Raw genomic sequence first — 21,171 nt, forward strand, 5'->3', positions numbered from 1 at the left:
ATAATTTTCCTTAAAGCTATATTTGAAAATAGCTTCCAGGATAGCTTCCATCCACCAGTCCCAACATCTACTGGTCAGCTTTCCCCTTGGTTGCATGGTGATATCATGATCATCATCAAACAGTGAGATTCTCCGAGTGTGGTCCGAATGGAGACACCAAACATATTCCCTGCCTTCTAGTGCAGCACTAAGCATTTAGTACAGTGTTAGGTGCTGAGTTCAGGACTCTGCCTATAATAAGCACTCAAATATCACTGATGGATATCTGTACTCTCCCCAGGACCTAGTACAGTGCTTTGCACCCAGTAAGTGCTCAATTGATACAATTGAATGAATGAATGAATGAATGAATGGTGATTGCACTCCGAAAGAGATAGTGACAGGTACTAAAAGGTGCCATTCTGAATGATTCCAAATCTCGAATTGGGAAACTGGTATGGCAGGAATTTCTGAACAGAGTTGCCACTCTCTGACTTTAAGGCCAGACTCTTCCCTCAGCGGGCATGGTCTTTCAAGCAGTCATTTGTATTTACTGAGTTTCTTCTGTATTCATAGCACTCTACTGAGGGTTTGGGAGAATACATGAGGCATAATCCCTGCACCTAAAAAGCTGACAGTCTAGTTGGGGAGAGAAACCTCACCTAATTTTCAGGTAGAGAGAAAAAGAGAAGGGAAAGATGGAAAGGTGAAAAAATGATTGCTTAGCATGTGTACATAGATGCACAAAAGTTGAATATAGATTGCAGCATGGTGTAGTGGATAGAGCATGGGCCTGGGAGTCAGGAGGTCCTGGATTCTAATTCCAGCTCTGCTACTTCTCTGCTGTGTGGCCTTGGACAAGTCACTTCACTCCTCTGGGCCTAAGTTACCTCATCTGCAAAATGGGGATTGAGACTGTGAGCCCCATGTGGGAAGGGGACCGTGTCTAACTCGATTTGCTTGTACCCACCCCAGCGTTTAGTAGAGTTCCTGGCACACAGTAAGTGCTTAAATACCATAAGTGTTATTACTTGTAAGTCCTAAGGTGGTAGTTCAATCAGTCAATTGATCTGTGGTATTTTTTCAGCCCTGAAATAGGCACTCCAGGAGTCGGGGTAGGGGAGGAGGATTGACATGCAAGTGGTCTGCTATCACAGCACTTGGGAAAGTAGAGTTGGTTGACAAGATCTCAACCCACAAGGAGTTTGCAGTGTACAAAAGGAGACAGACATTTGGAGGATATGGCTCGAGGAAAGAAAATGAATCAGGGTACGTCTCTCTCAGATAAGTGATGCTTATAGTCACAAAGAAAATCCATCTCTCCTCCAGACATCCCTTTTACAGTTCATATGTTAGGCCATGTCCTATGTCCAGGCGTGGCCAAGGCTCGTAGATAGCGCCATGAATGATCATTGTCCTACTTTCTCTCTGCTTTAGCATTAGTTCTCACTACTGTCCCTTAGTACATGTGCGCTAGCTTTATATTCCTTTTTTATCTCTATTCTAGCCTAACTCCCTGGTCTTGTTTGGCAGACATAAACCTGTCACTCCCTTGTCTCCACTGTGTGTTTCCCATCCTCAATGATAACCCTTTTATTCCCCAACAAAGGCCTGCAAGTCTGGGGCTGCCCATAGTCTCTAGGCTGCCCAAACTAATTCCTAAAGGAAAAAAGAAACCCTCCATGTATTTCTGAGGAAGCTTACCATGAAAATGGACAGTGGTCATTTTCATCTGGCTTTATCTGCTAAACTTCTAATTTTCATCTGGCTTTATCTGCTAAACTTCTTTCCCACTGCAGATATTTCTGCTCAGGATTTTCCCAAATGAAGGGTCCTGCAATGCAAATGATATAGGAAAGTATCCTCTTGAATTTCTTGATGATTTAATAATTGAGCCTGCTATGTTGTTTTATCACATAATTCTGTAGATTGTCCCCCAAGTATAATTTGAGGAACACTGAAGTCATTTAGCTCTCTGTCTGTGGAGAGCTTTTTTTTTTTTTCTGGCTATCTGTCCCTCCAGTGTAACTCAAGTTTCCTGTTGGGGATTTCTTTTTAATCTTTCTTTTTATGTTGACCCTTCCAGTATGTGTTTGCAGCATTTATCAAGGAACACTTTCAGGATTCCAGCTGACTCCATTTTCTGTTTCCTTGCGTGTAGACCAATGATATTATCTCACCAAAATTAAATCCAAGATCTTGCTTCCAGCTTTCAGAGAGTGATTGCCTCTATTCGCCATCAAAGTCAAGTCCAACCCATAACACTTTTTAAAGGGCTCCATATTTAGCGTGGCTTGACAGTATGGAAACATCTGTTGGGAAACTTCTGAGTTTCCCCTGAGTCTTAAAATAACTGATTAGATTTTGCATGCACTGCAGTTATATTTGTCTGCCATCAAATGTACATCAAATATTTGCTTTCCTGTTTCCCTTCACAGTAGGGGTTAAGAGCAATGTATATAGCTACTCTTCAGTATTATACCTCTTGGCTCCAGCGAGAAGCTTACTCAGTCCTCTACTCCATGTGCTCAATGACAAGCCCCGATGCCAAAAAAGGCTACAAAATGGTGTATCCATTTTGGCCTTGTTAAGGCAGAGCATCTGTGCAGTTGAAATTGGAGGAGTTCCAGGAAACATTGGCTCCACTGATTTCTAGATTAACTTCCAGGTCTTTAACTCTTATTTACTTCTTTTTGTTTTCAGATGCCATATATAAAGACAGATTCTTTTTAAAAATTGGTTATCCTACTCTTATTTTTGGAGAGTCAGGGTCCTGTTATGGGAAACGGTGTCTCCTTGTTAGAGATCTTGCACTGACTCTGTATTGAACAGTCTTTTTAAATTTTGCATTCTGAAGAAGGGAAACTGGTCTCCCTCTTCCCTACTTCTTTCTGATTTCTCTTTGAATTGAACCTTTTCTTGCACAGACCTACCCTAAATTCTTAAGCTGTATCGATAGCCCCTAGATAGTTCATGTATCCCAGTATATCTTGGCCTGAAGTATCTAGGTATTTCAAACAAATGTTTTTTGGATTGCTTTTTTATCTGAAACTTAAGGATAGTTTAGGCCAAATTGTATTTTTTATGGTGTTTAAACACTTACTTTACTTCAGACACTGTACTAAGCACTGGGGTAGATACAAGCTAATCAGGTTAGACACAGTCTATGTCCCAAATGGGGCTCTTAATGTTGTTTCTCATGTTACAGATGAGATAACTGAGTCCCAATTTGGGGCCCCAAATTATCCTGATAATTTGAACTCCATGTTGAGGTAGAATGATTGTTTGGGCTGAGTTGCCTTGATATTCTCCAAACCACAGTTCTAGTGTATGGCCTGGTCACAACATTACTGATACCAAGGACTTTCAAGTACTACATGGTCCAAGCTGTTGCTTTCTTCCTCATTCATTTCATCATCTCAGTCCCAACTAAGCTTGGGGATGCCCAGAGAGCATTACAAGATTGTTTAATTGTTTTATGATAATTGAGTCAAGGTAGTTCTTTATCCACGGGTCTGAACCTATAGTGCAAAGTGGGAAGTTTCCAGAAACAAATTAACTCTGTTGTCAGTGATGGTGTTGGTGGTTTGAAATTGCTGGATATGTAAGTCTCGCACTTGGCGCGGTGTTACTTCTGGGGGAAGTGAGGTGAAAGAACAGTTCAGCCAGTTCTAATTTCCAAAACAGGTATGTAGTTATTTCTGAGAGAAAATGGAAAATGAAATGGGAAAATGAAAAGGCTTTCCCCAGAATCAAAACCTGTGTTCAGAAGCCGAATCTCTTTGTTACATATTTTTTTACATGTTAATGGAGTTACTTCCATCAATCAATCAATTGTATTTATTGAGTGCTTACTGTGTGCAGAGCACTGTATTAAGTGTTTGGAAGAGTACAATATAACTGAGTTGGTATACATGCCCCCTGTCCACAATGAGCTTACAATTAGAGGGGAGACAGACATTAATATAAATAAATTAATTTACGGATATTTACATAATTGCTATGAGGCTGAGAGAAGAGTGAACAAGGGTGCAAATCCTAGGTCATTCATCCGTTTTTAATGAGCACTTACTGTGTGCAGAGAACTGTACTAAGCACTTGGGAGAGTACACTATAACAATAAATAAGCACCTTCCCCATCCACAATGAGCTTAGAGTCTAGGGGATGTTTAGCAATGGAAGGGTGAAGCAAAAGGGAGTAGTAGAGGAAGTGAGGGGTTAGTGAGGGAAGACTTCTGGGAGAAGATGTGTTTTGAAAGTAGGGACAGTGATCATCTGTTAGATATGAAGAGGGAGGAAGTTTCAGGCCAAAGCCAGAATGTGGGCAAGGGGTCGGAGGTGAGCTAGATGGGAATGAGATACAGTGAGTAGGCTGGCATTAGAAGGGTGAAATACATGGGCTGCATTGTGGAAATCAGGGAGGTAAGGTAGGAGGGGTCAAGGTGACTGAGTGCTTTAAAGACTAAGGTAAGAATTTTTTTTTTTGATGTGGAGGTGGATGGGCAACCACTGGATAATCTTGAGGAGTGGGGAAACATGGACTGAATGGTTCTGTAGAAAAATGATCCAGGCAGCAGAGTGAAGTACCGACTGAAGTGGGGATAGACACGTCAGGAAAGAGGTTAATGCAGTAATCAAGGCAGGATAGGATAAATGCTTGGATTTACATGGTAGCAGTTGGGATGGAAAATAAAGGGGGATTGTGGTGGTGGTGTGAAGATTGAATTGACAGGATTTGGTGACAGGTTGAATTCGTGGATTAGGTGAATCGAGAATAATGTTATGGTTATGGTTTAGTGAGACAGGGAGAATGATGGTGCTGTCTAGAGTGATGGGAAAGTCAGGGGAGTACAGGGTTTGGGTAGGAATATGAGGACTTCTGTTTTGGACTACTTAAATCTAAGGTGTCAGAGGAATAGTCAAGTAGAAATGTCCTGAAGGCAAATGGAAATAGGAGATCTCAGAGAAAGAGAGATCAGACTGGAGATGTAGATTTGGAAATCAGCCACATAAAGATGGTAGCTGAAGCCATGGGAACAATGTGTTCTCCGAGGAAGTGGGTGTACATGGAGAATAGAAGGGGACCCAGAATTTATTATTATTCATAATAATAATGTTATTTGTTAAGCGCTTACTAAGTGCCAGGCACTCTACTAAGCCCTGCGGTGGATACAAGCGGGTTGGACATAGTCCCTGCCCAACATGGGGTTCACTGTCTCTAATGCCCATTTTACAAATGAGGTAACTGAGGGACTCCCACATTTATGAGGAAGGAGGCAGAGGAGGACCCCCCCGAAAGAGTTTGAGAATGAGAATCCAGAGAGGCAGAAGAACTAGAAGAGGACAGTGTCAGTGAAGCTAAGGATGAATAATGTTTCCAGAAAAATGGTGTGGTTGATGGGGTCGAAGCCTGCTGAGAGGTTGAGAAGGATTAGGATGGAGTAGAGGGCATTGGAGTTTGCAAGAAGATGTCTATTGGTGACCTCTGAGATTGCAATTTCTGTGGGGTGAAGTAGGTGGTAGATTGGAAGTGGAAAGAGTGGCTGTAGACAATTGTTCATTGAGTCTAGAGAGTAATGGGAGGAGGGAGATGGGGCAATAACTGGAGGGAGCCATGATGTCAAGGGAGGGTTTTTTGTTTCTTTTTTTAGGATAGGGATACATGAACATGCTTGAAAACAGTGGAGAAGCAGCCATTAGAGAGAGAATAGCTGAAGATGTGCAGTTAGAGAGGGAAGAAGGGAAGGGGCAAGCATTTTGATATGATGCACAGGAATGCCAACTCTATTATACTGTACTCCACCAAGCATTTAGTACAGTATAATACTGTACTAAAGTTACTGTGGGCAAGTCACTTAACTTCTCTGTGCCTCAGTTACCTCATCTGTAAAATGGGGATTACCTGTGAGCCTCACGTGGGACAACCTGATTACCCTGTATATACCCCGGTGCTTAGAACAGTGCTCGGCACATAGTAAGCGCTTTACAAATACCAACATTATTATTATTATTACAGTGCTCTGCACACAGTAATAACTGTGGTATTTGTTAAGCCCTTAATGTGCCAGGCACTATATACTAAGCACAGGGGTGGATTTAAGCAAGTCAAGTTGTACACAATCCCTATTCCACCCACATGGGGCTCACAGTCCTAATCCCCATTTTACAAATGAAGATACTGAGGCATAGAGAAATGAAATGACTTACCTAAGGTCACACAACAGACACGTGGTGGAACCAAGATTAGAACCCTGGACCCATTGTCTCCCAGGCCCATGCTCTATCCAGTAGGCTACACTATAACGCTACACTTTAGCTCAGTAAGTGTTCAATAAATAAGATTGATTGATCGATAATACTGCTAGAGTGCTTGTAAATTTATGACAACAATCACAACCTGAACATTTACTTAGAAAGTGCTTCATGCCAGGCCTTCATGCTTAGGCTCCTATAAGCATTCACGTTGTTGTTGAAAGGACTAAGGTGATATTTCTACAATCCTCTAGATCACAAAGAGTGCACTGCTAGGATTTCTGGAACTTTAGCATGAAGGTGACAGCACAGTAGTCCTTCAAGATCTAATCATTTGGAATTTCTCCTCTAGCTGAAGTACAACAGCAGAACTTTCATTGCCTTCATGTGAGATCATTCTTTCCAGGAAAGAAGTGATCCAGATGATTTGAAATGTTCAATTGAGCTGTTTAGAAGAATGATTCTCTATAAATCCAGTACATTCCCACATCAAAGAAGAATAATCTTGTTGCTATCCCTCAAGCATCTAAGCTTCAAAATCAGTTGAATGCTCTGCCACATTTTGAAGATGAAAACATTTTCAAATCCAACTGTGTGACAATGTGGGAATTTAACACATTAGAACAGTGCTTGGCACACAGTAAGTGCTTAACAAATGCCATCATTATTATTATTAACGCATTGATGTGGATCCATCACATACATCACAATGAATGACCATACTTGAGGTGATTCTCTATTTTAATATTTGAAATAGCTATTTTATTGGCCATCTTGCTCATAAAGATGAGGCATAGCAGGCGCAGTAGAAGAGAGATTCTGTCACTTTTGACAAAGTTTCTAGAATCTAGTTGGCAGTTCGGCTAAGACTGTCCTCGAATATTCTGGGTTCTGCCTAACGAGAGTTTCTTAATTCAACTCCTTGCATCTTCCCTTTCTTTTTGTGCACTGCCTCTTACCCTGCCCCTTCTTTCTATTCTCTGACCCTAGCTTCTGCAGTCCTCATATTTTTGGAGAAAGCATGGTTAGAAGTAATCATCTAGGAAGTGTGAAAACTGCAAAATGTTGAGAATCTTTTAAAAAATCAATGTTGGAATCCACTAAGTCAAGAAAGTCATGCAGTCATGACTGCATGGAATGAGAACATATTTTTGAAAGGTACTTTTCTAGCAGAAGTATTATCTTTATAACTTCATTTATTCTTTTGAAACTAAATCAGAATGTGGTAACCGAGGGAGAGATCAGAGTAGGCAGATTGAGGACAGGCCACCTCTTTGATAGCCTCTTTAGACTTTTAAAGGCCCCACACACTCCACCTCCACTTTTTGGGAGTCTCGGGGTGAGTGTGGGATCCAGATAGGCTGGGAGTGAAACACAAGTATAACACAGAATTCCCAGCATTCTCGTGAAATAGCTGCAAATTGGTTGATACACAGACAAACCCAATCACGGTGACAAACATAGGCAGACAGATATACACAGGCACAACTCAACTCTTTCAGCTTAACTCCAAATTATGACAACTTACTTCTTCCCAGTGCCATTCAACTGGAGAGCTGGAATGATGAAGGGACTAGAACACATTTTCATCTTTGAGAAACAAGGATTTCCTATCTGTAGGTAAGGGTTTGCCTCTTGGTTTTGGCCATTCTGCCATCATTATTGAGCGGTGCTATTTAATGCAGGAAGGGTTTGTGTTCACTATCTTGGGTTGAATCAAACAAGGAAGTCTAAAACCAGGCTTAGTTTTATACTGTGGCCTGAGATCTCTGAATTCAGCACCCACCTATATTTGAATTACGAAAACTCCTCCCAAACACTAAAAATGTATTTCAATACCTTTTCCACCAATAAATTTGGATACAGCTAGGTGTCAGAATTATTCGACTTGCTCTATGACTCTACGGGAAAGTGATTTCCAGAGACATTCTCTCCTCCTATAGTTGAAGAAAGCTAAGCTTTCTTCGCTGCCCACCTGGGACTGGTCCTAAGTAAGGCTCTGAGTACCATTACTGAGAAGCTCGGCTTGTTCCAGGTACATAAATGATAATACTATGAAGTGTTCGGGGGGATATCTCAAACATTATTATTCACAGTGAGTTGTAATCTTTTACAAAGACTGCTTCACTCTTTAGGCAGTAAACCTGTGAGAGCCTAGCTCGTGCCAAGGTCAAAGCTATTAATGTCACAGCTTTCTCCATCTTTCAAAGCATGGTAAAGATCTATGCCTTTCTTTATTAACATTTTCTTGGCAGGAAGTTGCTTCAGATCATAAAGAAAACCTCAGAGGCCCACATGTTATTTCATCTTCTATTGACAATCTCTCAGTGTCTATATATAGCTGTCCTTTTTGTTTGAAGACGACATTACTGACAGTGGAATTGTATCCATGTGTCTAGCAGGAATGGAGGCAGAAACCAGTAATAGTGTACCGTTGCACACAAAGATAGTGCTTTTGATATCTGCAGGGCCAGGTGCTGTTTTCTATTCTACCTCTTACCTTCACGATCTTCCCAAAGACTCTTTTCTAAATTACCTCATTCTCTCACTGGTTTTTGGCTATATCATTTCAACTGCTCAACAGATACCATGGATAATGATGATGATGAAAGTGGGCAACATCCTTTCTTTTGGCCCATCTGTCTACAAGCTCGTAAAAATTGATTTTGAGCTTTGGTTTCTATGTTTAGGATATATACATAAGATGCCATACTGGGTAGATCAATATATCTACTCGATATCCTGCCTCTACTGGGATTGCCTAAAGACATTTCAAGAAAGAGTACTGACCATCTCGTTTAATAATCAGGTTAGGACTTTATCCCTTAACCTATCAGCAGCATTATTGCCGTTGACTAAGCTCATGGGCATGGGAATATGACTGTTACATTGTGATTTTGTACTCTTCCAAGTGCTTAGTAGAGTGCTCTGCACACAGTAAGTGTTCAATAAATATGACTGATTGATTGATCAGCAGTATTTATTGAGTGTCTACTGTGTGGAGAGTTCTAGCTCTTGAAACATAGAGGGCAACTGAAAGTTCTGATCCCTGCCCAGTGAACAACTAACAGTCTAATAGGAAAGATAAGGAAATTAATCGATGGAATTCAGCTTTAAAGCATGAGAATTGATTTTCCAAGAAGATAAGAAAACCAGTGAAGGAGTAAAAGAAAAGTTTATAAGCAGACTGAGGTAGGTATATAAATGGTGTGAATAATGATAATAGTAATAATGCTAGTATTTGTTAAGCGCTTACTACTGTTCTAAGTGCTGGGGTGGATACAAAGTAATCAGGTTGTCCCACATGGGGCTCACAATCTTAATCCCCATTTTACAGATGAAGTAACTGAGGCACAGAGAAGTGAAGTGACTTGCCCAAAGTCACACATTTGCTAAGTGGCTGAGCCAGGATTAGAACCCACAACCTCTGACTCCCAAGTCCCTCTGTTTTCCACTAAGCCATGCTGAATGGAATGGTGGAGCACTTAGCTGGGGAAAGCTCCAAAGGAGGTGGCTTTTTAAAAAAAGGATTTTAAAGAAGAGGAGGGATATGCTTTGGAAACACTGACAGAGTGATTTCAGCCAGAGGAAAAGGTATGAACAGTCAACTAGAGGTGGAAGAGTCAAGAGCTAGAGATGGCAAGTAGGTTTGCTTGGGGGAAAGAAATAATAGAATTAGGGTGTAAAGGGGAGAAAATATAAAATACTGTCTTATATCTTTCATTCATCTTGGCCTTATCCATTTTGACTTGCAAGATTCTCACTTTCCCCTTCAAAAGACACATTTAATAATCAATTTATAGACAGTCATTGCATTTATGTAAATTTTTCTGGAAACTTTAGCTATTTTCTGCCTTCACAATTTTCTGAGATAATGCATCCACTGGGTTTACTCCCTATTTTTCCTTTGATTTGTTTTAAATCAAGGTTCCAAGACTGTAGGATCCCTTCAACCTAGTATTGTGGGATCTGGTGAAAAATTCTGTTTGTCCTATCAACATCCTTTATGTTTCATAAACTTCAAACCAAGATGAAGAATAATAATTTCATATTTATCACTGAATAACTGATCTGTATTGACAGTGGATGTGTGAAGGTGATAAACACTGAATTACACCTAGGTTTTAAGCATTTCCTTTACTTTCAAAAATTATTTTAATCTGAATCATTAAAAACTATGGTCCTTCACCAAAGTCACAATAAAATGATCACAGTAAGAGTTTGGTATTTCTGTTTTTTGCTGCATTAAATAATATCTAACCATAATTAGTAGTATTAACACTAAACTGTTTTTATTCCTTTTTTTTAATTCCCTGAACCTCAAAGCATAAATCAAACCTGTTTATCCATTTTGCAAAGCCATTTGGAATAACTCTAGAGTGAGGTTTTCATAAAATTACATTCTGCCTCATTCTATTTCTGAAAAGTAAAATGTTTTTTTCCTGCTGCTCATGCAGAATGTCTCAGTAAACCAAACTCAGGCTTTAATGGCAGACAACTTCTAATCCCAAATCTCACTCAGATGGGCTGCCAGTCTTGGCTATCAGACATCGGTTGGTGCCTAAGATATACGACAACCTCACCTGTGCTTCATATTAACCATCTCCTGTCCTTGGATGTTGTGAACAGAAAATTATTTGTCAAAAACATGCTTTAGTTCCCTTTATGGCACCAGCCACCCCCATTTCCGCTACCCTGGCGTAATCAATCAATGGTATCTATTTAGCACTTACCGTTTGTAGAGTACTGTATGAAGCACTTGCGAGAGTACAATACAATAGAGTTGGTAGACATGTTACCTGCCCAGAAGGAGCTCACAGTCTGGAGGAGAATTCTAAGCGCTTCCATCAAAGCACTGCTCAGTACTTTCTGAGGAGAGTCACAATTCTTCCCTGTGAAACACATTGGCAGTTCTCTCAGGAAAAGCACCCCTGAGATCCCAAACTTGGAAATTCAGCTGCTTTCCTGAGGGTCCTGGGTAGTGGTGCTCCTTGTCTCAGACTGCAGGACCCCAGGATTAAAAGTCCAAAGATAGTTGATCCTGACAGAGCTGAGAACAGGAAAATGCTTTACTTGTAGGTCGAGGAGAGCATTCTTTAGCCCTTTGAAGTCTGTTGTATTATACTCTTCCAAGTGCTTATTACAGTGCTCTGTAATAATAATGTTGGTATTTGTTAAACGCATACTATGTGCAGAGCATTGTTCTAAGCCCTGGGGTAGATACAAGGTAATCAGGTTGTCCCACGGGAGGCTCACATTTAATCCCCATTTTCCAGATGAGGGAACTGAGGCACAGAGAAGTTAAGTGACCTGCCCACAGTCACACAGCTGACAAGTGGCAGATCCGGGATTCAAACCCATGACCTCTGACTCCCAAGCCTGGGCTCTTTCCATTGAGCCACGCTGCTTCTCGAAGTACAAAGTACTCTGTACAAAGTAAGCACTCAATAAGTTCGATTGATTGATTGAAAAATGGAAACTTTGGAAAAACATCTCTGTCCTAGTGTCTCTAGGGTTCATCACAAATCCCAGGACCACTCCTTCTGAAAAATCTGAGTTTCTGCATGATCATTTTATATACTCCATTTTAACTGTAGAGCGTATTCCTATGCATATTTTAGCAGCTCATTCATTGACTTGTTTAATTTTATTTTCCCAAAAAGTTTTGGTGTTTTTCTTTTAAAGAATTTTCAAAGTGTTGATGTGTATTGAAAAGCATTTTAAAACATAGGCGTTTTATTCCAGGATCCATCAAATAAATGGTGATGGCAGATTTCTTCCTGATACTTTTTTTGGAAGTGAGGGTTTTTTCCTAAGCTGGAATATAAATGATGTATAAAAAATCCTCTAAATGTGTCTTTTAATGAGGCATTGCAGTATTTCCCATGGCAATTTGAGATAATCACTGTGTACAATCTTTTTAAACAATTTTCCACATTTATTTTTAATTAAGCTTCCGTAGGTTACAGTATCCTCTATATTACCTTCAACCAAACACCGCATTTGATACAACCACCCCCCAAGGCCAAACATTAAGGTGAGTAACACTCTCATTAGTCTGTAAATACATATGTTGTGGATAGTCAGCAACTTGAACAATGAAAGATGTAGGATATTGCTTCTGAAGTTACTCTCAAGTTATAATTTTCAAAGAGGTCTATTTTCTATTTGTATTTTTAAAGATGAAAAATCTATATTTTAGATGAAGTCTGCAGTTACTATACCGCTGTACCCATCTGTGGCAGGAGAGCTCAGTCATGTGAATGCGTACTAATCCGATAGCTACTTCATAAATCCACATATATCGAAAGAAACCTTATTTCTATTAAATGATAAGGAAGAAATGCTAAAAGATTCTGTTTGTTTCATTACAAAATAAGAACTGCCTCTTAAATAAGGGTAATCAGTGTAACTCAGGGTAGTTATGTTTCTATTGTACAATGTGGAAAGGCAGGGCTACTTCAACAGTAAGGTAAATGTAGAAGCTGCCTTGAGTCCACAGTCTTCTGCTGTATTTCTGTGACCCCCCCCAGACCAGGCTACTACAGTCATCGGGAAGCTTATTCCCAGTACCTCAGCAGTGATTAAGAGGATGTCAATATGGTGGGGAATAAAGGCATCTTTCTCTGACGTTGGAGGTTTTTGAGACATTGGGAGAGGGGTGTTGAGTGATATTTTAGAAAAATGATCCAGGCCACAGAGCAAAGTATTGGCTGGAGAAGGAAGAGATTGGATTTAGGGAATCTGGTGAGGAGGTTGGTTTAGTCATCAATCCAGGTTATGACAAGCGTCTGCATCATTGACGTGGCTGTTTGGATGGACTGAAAGAGGCAGATATTAAAAATGTCATGAGGAAAATTCAATAGTACTTACTGACAGACTGATTTCAAAGTTAATGTCAAGATTGCAATTTCCAGAGATTGATAAAATGGTGATGATCTATGATCTACTGCACTTCTTTACCCCTCGATAAGACTTCTATTAAGCAATGTATGTATGTAGCATGTCAGTCTTTGGTTCTAGTGAAATGGGTCTGGGGTAAAGGGCCAGAGCAGAGTTGATGTGACTGACCTGGGGGCTGCATTTTTTTTCTCCTTGCTCTGAATTGAAACAATCTGATTTTCTTCAGATTACTCTACATAATAACAACAACTCCATTTTGCTTTCAGACAGAGAATTTCATTGGAAGACCTCTAAATGCACCACTCGAACTGAACAATTTATAATTATTCCTTTTTCATTTCTCCTGTCGAAAGCAGAATTAAGTCGTGACCAGAGAGAAAACGGGTTGCTGATTAATCCACGTGGACTGTCATCCAACAGATTTATAATGTAAAATATTACCTGAACTTCTTAAACAAATAACTGTAATTTCCATTTAATTGATTTTTGACCTTGAACCACATTTACTCGACAGCAATTTACCTCAGGCTAGAATAAAACCAAGACAGCTCCTGCATGTAAACCAGCAAGAAGGATTCTGCAGGAAGCATGAGATTCCATTTATTACAGGTTAACATTTATTTGGGGTAACACTCAGATGTCAGTTTAGTAATGGTGTTTTCTTTCCAACTAATTACGAAATGATGTAACTCTTACTGAAAACAAATACAACTCTGAACATTACAGGGTCCAGTTAATTAAAAGTCTTTTTTATCTCCAAACTTCAAAACACACTGAATCTGTATGACTCTCTCTTCTCCTTTCCTGTTGGGACTGGAAACCCATGAGAAAATTTAGTTTGATGTGCCCAGTGTTTTGCTTCTTCCAGGAATATTATCAACTTAATTTTACACAATACTCAATCCAGTAATTAACAAATCTTCAATGAACAAAACCCCTCTATCAGACCGACATGAGAGAGGTAGGCCTAGATCAGACCTCCGTTGCAGGAGGGAGGAGGAGAATCTGGAAGAGATTGAGAGGAAAGCTGCAATGATTATTAAAGGATTAGAATATAGGCCCTGTGAGGAAAGATTAGAGTTGGGATTATTTACCTGGAAGAGAGAAAGATGATTTAATAGCCTGCCAAATCTTAAAGATGATACATGAGGTGACCCGTTTTTCCCTAACTCCACTGAGAAAAAGAAAATGACCATGCAGGTATAAACTCTCACAGAAAAGTTTCCGTTTAAGTGGAACTCTTAGGGTCCAGTGCTGGAATAGATTATCAAGGGAAGTTATGGAACATTTTCCAACACTGGAGAGATGTTGAAATTTGAAGGGAAGAAAGCAGAAAGCACTGTACTAAACACTCAGGCAGATAAAATCACATCAGACACAATCCCTGTCAAATAGCGCTCAGATGAAGAAACTGAGGCATAGAGACTTGCCTCAGGTCACACAGCAGGGAAGTGGTGGAACTGGGAATTAAAACCCAAGTCCTCTGATACTCAGTCCCATGCTTTTTCCACTAGGTCCCACTGACATTAGCGAGACTGCTCTTGAAAACTCGGTCAATAACTGGACCTTAATCAGCTAGAATCAATATCCAGCCCCACCACAGCTCCTGGAAAAAAGACCAATATGCTGATCAGACTTCAGAGATCAGGGCATCATATGAAAGTTGAAGAAAAGCTGAAGTTTTGGATAACTTGTAAACTCACAGATGTACATAAAATAGACACTAGGTGACAAATCTAAAGAGTAGAGAAAAGGTTAGATGCCCAGTACCACTCAAACTGTTTTCCACTTGCTTGAAAGTTTCCCACTAGAGGTGAAACAGAAATAATTATGTGTACATCACAAGCTTTGTTACAGAATACAGGAGGACATGATTTGAATCAATAATGTCCACTAGCGTCAAACTGTGGAACAGATGCACTTTGAACAGGTAACAAATAGCAAGTGGAAGAATTAGCAGGACCACAGCTTCAGGAAAATGATGGAAAAAGAAATGCTCTTTGGCAAGAGCTATTGATAAATTGGAAAAACATTCGGGGTGTCTGTTTAGAACAGAGTGAGAGTCCAGACGGAGAAGTAAATCAAAACACAAGAGCAGATTGAGCTTCTGTAACTCTACAGTATGCCTCTGGGTTGAAACACCTCTTCTTTAGGAATTGAGAACTTCAACCTCATTGACCTTTTAATAATGTTATGTTCAAATCATCATCATTCCTGCAGAACAATTCAAGCACGTGATCAGATCGTGGTACAATATGCCTTTCCCCTCTTTTCCCAATCCTAAAATAAGGTCCATTCTAGTCTCTTGTAAGAGGAAGGAGACAGTGTGACCATTCAGTGGTGGTATCTGTAAGAGTAAAGTGTCCTACTACAAGTTCATAGGTGCAGTGTGCTAGGCTTACCTTTCAACAACCCCCAAGAATGAAATCTCACCCTAAGTAGCATCAAATTCAAAGGACAGGTATAAACTATGTCATGTGAATTCCTAATGGAAAGGATAGAAAGAAGGGAAAAATGTGAAAGGTATTTTGAGTAGGTTGAAAGAGAAACAAAAGGGAACAACAACATCACAACTTAAGAAAAAAAAACCTTTTCATTAGGTAGGATTTCATTCTCAAACCCACAGAAGCAGTTTGGCCTCTAGGGAAAAGTCCTGTCCTGGGAATCAGAGGACTTGGGTTCTAATTCTGTTGCATGACTTGCCTGCTGTGTCACATTGGGCAAGTCACTTCTTTGTGCCTCAGTTTCCTCAAATGTGAAATGGTGAGTCAATACCTATTCTTCCTTCTTCTTAAACTATGCTCCCCATGTGGGCCAGAATCTTGTCAATTATCTTGTGCCTACTACAGCGCTAAATACAATGCCTGGCACTAAGTGCTTGACAAATACCATTTAAAAAAATAAAACCTACTCCGGTCACTAGGCTATCCATTGGTGTTCATTTTGCAAGGAAAGCAATTATGTCACCTTATCTGGGCCACACTTTCACTCTCTTTCCCCCTTCTCTCTCCATCCCTATATCTTGCTCTTACTCTCCCTCTGATGATCTTACAGTGAAAATAATTTATGAAGCATTAAGAGGCAAAACAAGCCCTCAGGGATGCAAAGGGTAGAGGGAATAGCACTAGCAATCAGGCTTGCATTATGTGAGTGTAACTAATCACAGGGTTTCCTCTCCTTCACTTGCAGGAAGCATGACCAGAATTGCAGAGAGCACAGGAGAACATCCTTGGGGAACGTCAGGTATCTCCATATTCCCTTGGAAAACCACAGCTTGAGATTCCTTAATAGCATATTCATGGGATGGGAGGAGAGGATTGGAGGAAAAAAATGTTATGAAAAGTGACCGGACAGCTACTGTAGCTAGAAGGTGGCACACCTTAGAGAACAGGTAATTTGACCCTTCGTATCAAGATTCTGCTCTGCAAAATGCTCAATTTCAGACTGTTGCTTTGGTGACTGCTATCAGTGAAAGACAGAGTTTGGCTTGGTTTCTATGAACAAGTAGACACGCATTCTGAAAGTCCTCCTAGAGCAGAAAATACTATCAAACTGAATTTGTTCTTTCAGCACAGTAGGGACAGCATTTTACAGCTCAAGTATTTACTGAGCAGTAATTCTGCAGAAGTTCTTGTACCCCAATTCTAGTGCAGTGATCTTGGTATCAAGTGACCCTGCTGGGAAGCAGCATGGCCTAGTGGAAAAAGCAAGAGACTGGGAGTCAAAGGACCTCTGCCAGTTGCCTGCTGTGTGATATTGGGCAAGACACTTAACTTCTCTGTGCCTCAGCTCCCTCAACCATAAAATAAGAATTCAATCATCCCTCCCTCTTAGACTGCAAGCTCCAAGTGGGACAGGGACTGTGTCTGATCTGACTCATAACTACCTTAGCACTTCGTTAAGAGTTAACTATAATAATAATAACGTTGGTATTTGTTAAGCACTTACTATGTGCAGAGCACTGTTCTAAGTGCTGGGGTAGACACAAGGGAATCAGATTGTCCGACGTGGGGCTCCCAGTCTTAATCCCCATTTTACAGATGAGGGAACTGAGGCACAGAGAAGTTAAGTGACTTGCCCACAGTCACACAGCTGACAAGTGGCGGAGCTGGTATTCGAACCCATAACCTCTGACTCCAAAGCCCGTGCTCTTTCCACTGAGCCACGCTGCTTCTACTATGTGTCAAGCACTGTTCTAAGACCATAAAGAAAAAAAGAAATGCAAAAAGGGTATATAACAGCCAAACCTGCCATTACACTTGCATAAGGTTCACTGATTTTTGAATTCCTGGAAATATTTTAAGCTGCTAAACATTTGCTCTTAAAAGTTGGAACCATTTAAAACTCTTGAGAAGTAAGAAAATAGTGATAAGCTCTCCTCTTACCCATTCTTGAATGCTAACTTGGGGACAGGTGTCAGGAGCCTCATTTTCTTAATACCGAGCAAAACTACAATAGTGATCTCATTCTTTTATCTTCCTTATCCTGCTGCACCACTTGAGGTGATGGGAAATCTTTTCCAACCCATCCCAGGCTCTGTAAAATCATCATCAATAAATACAAGAGGCAGGGAACGGAAGACTTAAACATTGTATTACAAGAGTTAGATAGCTCTTTGTATGAACTACAGATCTGACAGACCTTAGTTAAGTTTAGATGCTGTTCTGGTCCCACTTCTAAATGGCTCTTTTGGTTACTCTGTGCCAAGTGACTCCAATTAATTAGCACACAGGTGACAAAAGGGCCAAATAAACTATCGCCGGTTGCCTGGATTCCATGAACGTTAGCCCCATTTCACAGATGAGGAAATTGAAGTTCAGTTCAGCTGCCCAGAGTTACTCAAGAATGTGCACCTGATCCAGCATTAGTTTCCCAGCAATTGCATTTCTGTTCATGGAGGAGGGCCCTTACATTATCCCTCAGTTCCTTTCGAGGTCCCTAAAAGGATTGTCCCCTCATCACCAGCCAGATTCCTGTTCAAAATGGGCTTCATTTTCAAAGAACAGGACTCTCAGGGGCAAAGTTTGTGGAGGAGAGAGCCATTCTGCAGGCATTAGGAAGAGACAGTTAAGAGAGACTCTGGAAGCCATGAAAAATGTAGGATCCTTCAAGCTCCCAGGCATCTGGCAAGTCCTGTTGGGCAAGGCTACACAGCCTGTGGGTTTAAATGAACAATATGAGAAGACTCAAAGAAGGGATGAAGAAAGGGAAGAGAATTCTGACATAGTTAGCATTGCTTCCCTAGGCTTAACTAATTTTAAGTCTGTTACTTATTGAAACCCCAGCAACAAAAAAAGCAAGCAAACCCCCTCAAAACTCCAGCCTTAGCCCCCTGGGAATGTGCAACCTGTAAACTGTGATTTACATAACAGGTAATGAATATTGTCAGAAGAAATGGCTTTGCCACTTGTCAGCTGTGTGACTGTGGGCAAAAGTCACTTAACTTATCTGTGCCTCAGTTCCCTCATCTGTAAAATGGGGATTAAGACTGTGAGCCCCACGTGGGACAACCTGATTCCCCTGTATCTACCCCAGTGCTTAGAACAGTGCTCTGCACATAGTAAGTGCTTAATACCAACATTATTATTATTATTATATTATCAACACCATTTTGCCAAGGTTAAACCAGTTCCCAGGGCTGGGCGTGATGTTTTATAAATAGTCTTTCAGTCCATCCTTTTTTTTAAAGTCTCATTTTCCAAGCCCTCTTTCGACATAGTAAAGACAATTAATTCCCACAATTTGTATGTAAATCTCAACTATATTCCAGAGTTTCGTGAATTGGGGAATAGTAGATTTTAAACACATTTCTTGTGCAAAAAAATGATTTGAGACTAATGGCAAGTGGTGGAGGAAGTGGAATTTTCATCACAGATTTAGTTGAAACTTTCAACTTGATTGTAAAGAGCAAACTGACCCATACCTGTAACATACTTTCTATGACACTAGGATTTCCACCTACTCCAGAATACAAACCATATGCAGTCTTCAGCCCCAGGGACATGTATTACCTTCAAATGATATAGCTGGAAAATAGTTCCCACTGTAGACCATTTGTAGAAAAGAAGCAGGGATTTCGCACAACTGGATCTGCAGTTTGCACATAGCCTCTCTCCTTCTCCCCTGCCTCCCCCCCAAACCACCTCTCCCTTCTGCAAGTCCCATTCTGCCAAGATTTCTTTTCGCCTGATTAAAATTCAGTGCTTCACTTCACTTGATCCAAGAGGTTAAATACTCCAAATCACATAAGTGCCCCAAGATTGTGAAGGTCCGGGTGAATAATGAAGACCGCAAGGAGCAGCATTAGGAATGCAAATTATCAGCTAACTGACAACTGTTAAGCTGGATTTACTAATAAATTGCCTCTGTTTAGCAGCCGAATAGCTAGGAACTGCACTGGCTCCAACATGACTCCTTCCCTCCTTCTTTCAATCCCTGTTGATTAGGAGTGTGTGTAGAAAAAATGAGATCTTACTGTTGAAGTGTGGTAAATCTGTTTTCTTCTTCCTTTGGTTCTTGCTTGCACAGAGGGTCCTCCTTGCAAATTCCAAAGACACCAAGGAATCCAACTCATGGAGATCTGGCAACAGACACACCTAATAAATGCATGAATCAGTGAAAACAGTGAATGATGACTTCTTACGTGAACGAATAAATTATCAAGTCATTATTGCAGAACAAGAGTCTTTAACAGGTCATTATTACAAAACATGAGACCATTTTAAATCCTTCTGTTAGACATCCAGGACTGCAGAGGTTGGTGTATAGAACCTGTCTGTTAATGTTTGATAAAAATTACCAAAAGGAGTTCTTGGCATTCTGCTAATAGTTTTCCCCAAGGCAAATAACGCAAAGTCTTCAGAGTTTATTTTGCTCTTTTTTTCTGGTTAAATGAATGGTATTTAAATATGAAAGTTTGACACATGACCTCAGATAAGAAATGAAGCAGCCAGACTCTGCCCTTCTCCTTCTGGTTCCACCGGATGGAACACCACAGTGCTGTGCAGCTGGTATGAATGACACTCTGCCAATCTAGTAATAGTTCAGCATAATCACTCATGGAACTTCTGATTTGATTGCTAGAAAACTTCCTCATAGCCTAGCTTCCCTGCCCCAGCTGGGGTTACAGGAACCCCTGAAGTTGAGCAGACACTGATTAAAGTCTATGTTACATAAAAATTAAGTTTAGTGGAACTCAGTTTTGGCACATTCCTATTAGACTGGAAGCTCCTGGAAGGCAAGGATGGTGTCTACCTAATCTAGTTTAATAATAACAATGTTGGTATTTGTTAAGCACTTACTATGTGCAGAGCACTGTTCTAAGCACTGGGGGAGATTCAGGGTCATCAGGTTGTCCCGCTTGAGGCTCACAGTCAGTCCCCATTTTACAGATGAGGGAACTGAGTCACAGAGCAGTGAAGTGACTTGCCCACAGTCACACAGCTGACAAGTGGCAGAGCCGGGATTCAAACGCATGACCTCCGACTCCCAAGCCCGGGTTCTTTCCACTGAGCCACGCTGTTTCTCTATCCCAAGTGCCTAGTAGAGAACTCCACACACAGCAAACAATAAATACCATTGATTGATTCATTGCCTTAAAGCAAAAGATTGGCCTCACCAGGTTCCCACAAAACACGACGTAATTTCCCCTGAGATATTGGGTTTCTCCAACTCAGAGCAAGAGGAAGTGTGGAGAGAATGTATGTGTAGGTAGGTAGCTGTAGGCATAAACCTGGGCCAAAAGTTAAAAAAAAAAAGATTTTTCTTCCTCTCCTCTTTTTCCCCTTCTTCATTTTTCATTTGGATTCCCTCTGTCCAGCTCCAGCTCAGGCCAGACTTTCTCTCACTGGTCCTCACACACAATTTCCAAGACTTTTCTTCACCAATGCCTCCCCAACACTTCTCAGCCCCTACTGAGAAGACTCTTCTAAAGATAGGCTGATTCCCTCCAGGCTGAATATTGTCAGGTCCCATGATCCTGTCTATAAATTGAAATGCCTAATTTAAAATTTTTTTGCTTGTTGGAAAAGAATTTTC

The 21,171-nt window shown here is 40.6% G+C and overlaps 1 protein-coding gene across 16 annotated transcripts in view; it reads left to right on the top strand.

The window, feature by feature from the left end:
- Window positions 1-19,812, top strand: part of IQCM (IQ motif containing M) — a 370,600-nt gene extending 350,788 nt beyond the window's left edge. For 10 of the 16 annotated variants that reach the window (XM_029076889.2, XM_029076891.2, XM_029076870.2 and 7 more), the window contains 4 exons: window positions 12,185-12,268; window positions 13,401-13,563; window positions 16,324-16,525; window positions 19,663-19,812. The gene's annotated coding sequence lies outside the window, so the exon portion shown is untranslated. The remainder of the gene's footprint in view (window positions 1-12,184; window positions 12,269-13,400; window positions 13,564-16,323; window positions 16,526-19,662) is intronic. The other 6 variants (XM_029076881.2, XM_029076878.2, XM_029076884.2 and 3 more) reach the window with 6 other exon arrangements.
- The last annotated feature ends 1,359 nt before the right edge of the window (window positions 19,813-21,171 follow it).

Source organism: Ornithorhynchus anatinus, chromosome 12, assembly GCF_004115215.2.
Source record: "Ornithorhynchus anatinus isolate Pmale09 chromosome 12, mOrnAna1.pri.v4, whole genome shotgun sequence".
Lineage (NCBI taxonomy): Eukaryota > Metazoa > Chordata > Mammalia > Monotremata > Ornithorhynchidae > Ornithorhynchus > Ornithorhynchus anatinus.